We start from the raw sequence: 4,887 nt of genomic DNA on the forward strand, positions 1-4,887 counted from the left end.
CAGCAGATAGTGCCAAGAGACTTCAAGGCTTGTCTGACTGCAGAATGAGACAGGTGCCTCGAGCATTACAGTGAAGCAGATGACAGCACTGTGTTTGGGGTGAAATTAAAGCCCATACCAAAGTGGGCCAGCCAGGAGCACTTGTCAGCCTGAGACAAATGTAAACACCAGGAATAAAAGAAAACAGACATGCAATCCCTTTCGACACACTTCTGGAACTGTAAACTGTTAATACAAATACTCCAAGGTTAACTGTTTTCTGAAACTTACTTTTTTCCAGTGTGAAGGCAAGTCTTTGGTATGGTGACCCGAACTTATCACTGCTTTTTGCTCAGCTTCTAATTACACGTTATACTCAAATTACTCAAATGTGTTACCTCCAAAACAGCTCTCTACCTTCCTACAAAGTACCAGACAACATAAACCACTGAATGTTCCCTATTAGAAATGCTAGCATACAAAATGCCTTGGGCTGGAACAACTTAAATAGCAAATAACCATGACAAAAGAAAATCAATCAGATATAAATCCGGACTGGCCCTTTATTCAAACAGTGTGCTGACTCACTTCCGATTCCACGTCCTAAATTATGTCGAGGCCGTTTCTGAGTGCCGTCTCATCATCAACTGCCACTGTCAACTCCTGAGAATATAACTTTCAAGGACACTTGTTGCACATTAATCCCACCAGCCAGCAAGTCAGTAGTGATCAGAACACAGCTTGACCCTGATCGGAATTCCCTCATGACATCTCTTTCCTTCTGGTCCGTGTCACCACGCACAGCAGAAACTGAAGTCCCTGGCATGCATTTTCTCTGAGAGCCAGTCCACCTTGCGCCTTGTATTGAGAAAAGTAACTGCTTGTGTGGTAGTCAAAGCATCATACAAGTCACATAGAGTCTCCTCTCGATCAACATTAATATAAAATTAATTCCTTCAAAGGTCAATTCTTCCTCAGAATTCAAATTGGAGCTCTCGTGAATTTCTTGGCCACTTCCAGCACACCAGTTGCCACTGTGGCAGAAAGCAACACAACCTGGATACTTGTATTTAGTTTTTGCAAAATCTCACAGACCTGATCTTTAAACCCTCGGCTCAACATTTCATCTGCTTCATCCAATAGAGAACATGTTGATCCGTTTTGGAGAAAAGGTACCTTCTGTTTAGCATATCAAACCCTCTCCCTGGAGTGCCAACAATATGAGGGGCTTCAGCCTGTAACTTCTGCATTTCATTTCGAACATTCGCTCCTCCAACGTAGGCATGACAAGTTGCTCCCATATCATCTCCAAGAGCTGAAATTACCAATACTAGTGCTTGGGTCTCCTTGAACTCAGTGTCCAGCTGCCCCAGGGTAGAAATAGCAAATGTTGCTGTCTTGCATGGGACTGAGCTTGAGCAATCACATCAAACCCTTTAGTACAAGGGAAAATAGCTCTCTGCTGAATAGCCGGAGGCTTTTTAAAACCATACGCATAGATGCCTCGAAGAAGGGACTCTTTTAAATTCGTATCATCAAAGTTATCAACAATTTCATTCCAACTGCTCTCAATGACACCATCGGGGTCCATTCCCTCTGGGCCGCCATGTTCTCTGTTGTAATCCTCGGAGCCGCCAAACAGGACCAGGAAAGCCACTGGGCACCCAACTGAAAAGACAGCCTTCGACGCCAATTTTTATAGGCTTGCGGCTGGAACCTGTTTCTCGCGGAGGAATTTTCTTATTCCCCCTTCGGAAGCCACTAAATTGTACTCCTAGAGTTTGTCACTGGAGGTGGAGCCCTAAGGGAGTCGATGACAAAATCCACATTTTACTATTACTTGGTATTACAGCGTTCCTGGAGATTCATAAGTCAGGAGGAGGCCTGGGACTCTTTACTTTTGGCGGAAGAATATTGTCGGGTCCATTTTCAAAATAAAAGTACTTTAAATCAGGCTTGGTTCATTAGCAGATAAACAGAAAACCCTGGCTGGCCATCTAATTCCCCCTCCCAACTCTCCTAGTCTAGTTACCTTTCTACCCAAAGTACCAAGAGTGAAGGGCAGACATGGAAAGATTGGAAAAATGGGTGGGGTCGGGATAGATGATGTGAAATTCCCCAAAATTCAACTTAAAAAATTATGTTTAAAAAAAACATATTTCTATGTGGTAGCAACAGCCGGAGCCAGGATCCTCCCCACCAAGACTTTGGTATAGGTTTTCACAAGATGGTTGATGAGTTCCTGACAGGAAAACTTGGTGGCCACGGTTCCTTTCCAGAGATCAGGGCCAAGCAGCCATAATCTCATTATGCGGTCATAGCTGACCTGGTATTCACTATGTAGACCAAGCTGGCCTTGAACTCATGGAGGTCCTCTTGCCTCTAGAATTAAAGGTGTGTGCTACCATACCTGGCCACCTCCATCTCTGAATTTTTTTTTTTTTTTGTTGTTTTTGTTTTCTTAGGTTCCCAAACTTTACTATGCTTAGCTGTAAGATGAAGCTATGAACAGCAAGTACCTTGTTGGCTCTCTATAGGGTTAAGTTGGCAAACTGCCTGACAACCATCCACGGCAGTGAGCGTATTCAAAAGTCTTTGAGCACAGAGTCCTCTTTGGACTTTGGCCGTCCAGAACCCCATGGCCCACTGTGACATGGGAGGAGCTGGAACAAAGCTCGGCCTTCAACACTGAAAGGCTCAGTCAGCCAGAGAGACCTTCGCGCTCCCCCAAATCTGAAAATATGTATGTCTTCTAACAGCCTGCTGAACAAAACTGATTCTTCAGATACACTCCATTTGGTGGCTAGAAGTCAGCAGTGCACATGCTTGTGTGTGTGCGTGTGTGGGGGGGTGCCTGTGTGGTACAGTTAAACACAGCATGTTCTTTTTTTCCCCTCACCAAATTCCTAGTGGCCCACCCTGTGACCCGCCCAACAATGAGACATGGCTTCTGTTCTTCGGAAACCCACAGGCTGCCGGGGACTGAAAATACACACAGTCCCTACAGGACTGACACAGCCCTTTGGTGGGACATACAAAGGACACCCCGCAAGCTCGGCAGAAGGTAATTAGCCTAGAAGCAGGACTCAGAGCACTGCTTAGGAGAAAGGACTTCTGGGCTGTTTTGAAGGATGACTGGGATGATGGGGGGGGGGGGGAGACAGAGGCCAAGCCAGCTCAGTTCAGTGTCTGCCAGTGTGTAGCACAGCTGGATCACACAGCTGGAGAGGTCAGTGTAGGGCAGATAGAGCCTGGATAGGAACAAGGTCCTTGTATACACGAGGACCAGAAGTCTAGCCTTTCCCCTGAGACGGTGGGAAGCCACTGTGCCATTCGGAAGCAAAGTGGAACTAGGCAAGCTGTCTACACATCTTTTAAATTATTCACTTTAAAAAAAAATCGGTTCTACATGAACACAGGACAAAATTCAAAAGGTACAAATGGAGTTTATAGTTGTCCCTGCATCCTTTTCCCCAAGTCACGCAGCTCCCCAGCCAGAAGCAACCCGTTTACACTGTCTAAGGTTATTCCTGAGGTCGCTCAGTCATTACACATGTAAGAGTACTGGTAAAGACAGTGAGGTGAACTGTGACTCACTTTTTTATCTATTGTATTTTGGAGGTTAGATTTTTTTTTTTTTTTTTGTAACGAGGTCTCACTGTAAAGCTCGAACTGTCCTCCAACTGAGGTCTTTTACCTTAGCCTCCCAAAGACTGGCAAGATGACTCAGAAATGGTGCCTGCCACTAGGCCTGCGGATCTGACTTTAATCTCGGGGATCCACATCATAGCAGGAAAGGAAGAAGTGCCCCGGTGCTGTGCATTGATCTGCCTGCCCAGACCATTTGGAGAATTTTCTAACAGCTGACAGCATTTCCAAAAGAGATGCTAAGTTGGTTTTTTTTTTCTTTTTTGTTGGGTTTTTTTTTTTTTTTTTTTGGTTTTTGGGGTTTTGCTTGTTTGTTTGTTTGTTTGTTTGTTTAAGACTGGCATATCAGAAAGTATCTGCCTGCCTTTCAGCTGGATTCTGAAGAACAGACTAGACCCAGAGCATCAGTAGCAACAAACACTGGATCAAGCTTACAGGGCTGGAGAGACAGGTTACCAGTACTGTCTATGCATCCTGTACAGAGTCCAAGATCTGCCAAAGGCATCCTCTGCCCCTTTCTCTCAGGGGCCTGCAGGAAAAGGGGCTTCCCAGTACTTTTAAATTTGTGGTTCTTAAGAGAAGCTGATCTTCCAGAGGTCCTGAGTTCTATTCCCAGCAACCATATGGTGGCTCACAGCCATCTGTAATGGGATCTGATGCCCTCTTCTGGTGTGTCTGAGGACAGCTACAGTGTACTCACATACATGAAATAAATAAGTCTTTAAAAAGGAGATAGATTACAAGTGAAGAGACAAGGATGGATGGTGTGGTGGTTTGACTAGTAATGGCCCCCAATAGACTCTTGTATGTAAGTGCTTGGGCCATAGGGAGTTTTAGGAGGTGTGGCCTTGAAGGAAATGCATTACAGTAGGGGTGGGCTTTGAGATCTCTTATGCCCAAGCTACATCCACTGTGACACCCTCTCCTTCTGCTTCCTGCTGATCAAGGTGTAGAACTCTTAGCAATCTCTCCAGCACCATGTCTACCTATGTACCACTATGGTTCCTGGCATGCCCATAACAGACTGAACCTCTGATCTCTGAGCCAATTCAATGTTTCCCTTTATAAAAGTTTTCATGGTTGTGGTGTCTCTTCATAGCAATAAAACCCTCAGACAGGTGGCACTGGAAATAGAGGGCCCTGGGGGTCAGGAAGAAGCTGAGTGGCCATCACTAATTACCAAGATTGACGGAGGGTGGAAAGTCAGAAGAAACTCTTGGTCATGAGTGTAGCCTAGAATCTGTCCTTCACACTCCATTC

General features: G+C 45.2%; 1 pseudogene across 1 annotated transcript; it reads right to left on the minus strand.

The window, feature by feature from the left end:
* Window positions 1–622: 622 nt before the first annotated feature.
* Window positions 623–2,287, minus strand: LOC308438377 (eukaryotic initiation factor 4A-II-like; annotated as a pseudogene). Its single transcript has 2 exons — window positions 2,227–2,287; window positions 623–1,647 (listed from the first exon to the last, which is right to left on the minus strand). The product of its transcript is annotated as a eukaryotic initiation factor 4A-II-like (transcript).
* Between the last annotated feature and the right edge of the window lie 2,600 nt (window positions 2,288–4,887).

This window comes from Micromys minutus, assembly GCF_963924665.1.
Source record: "Micromys minutus genome assembly, chromosome: 27".
Classification (NCBI taxonomy): domain Eukaryota; kingdom Metazoa; phylum Chordata; class Mammalia; order Rodentia; family Muridae; genus Micromys; species Micromys minutus.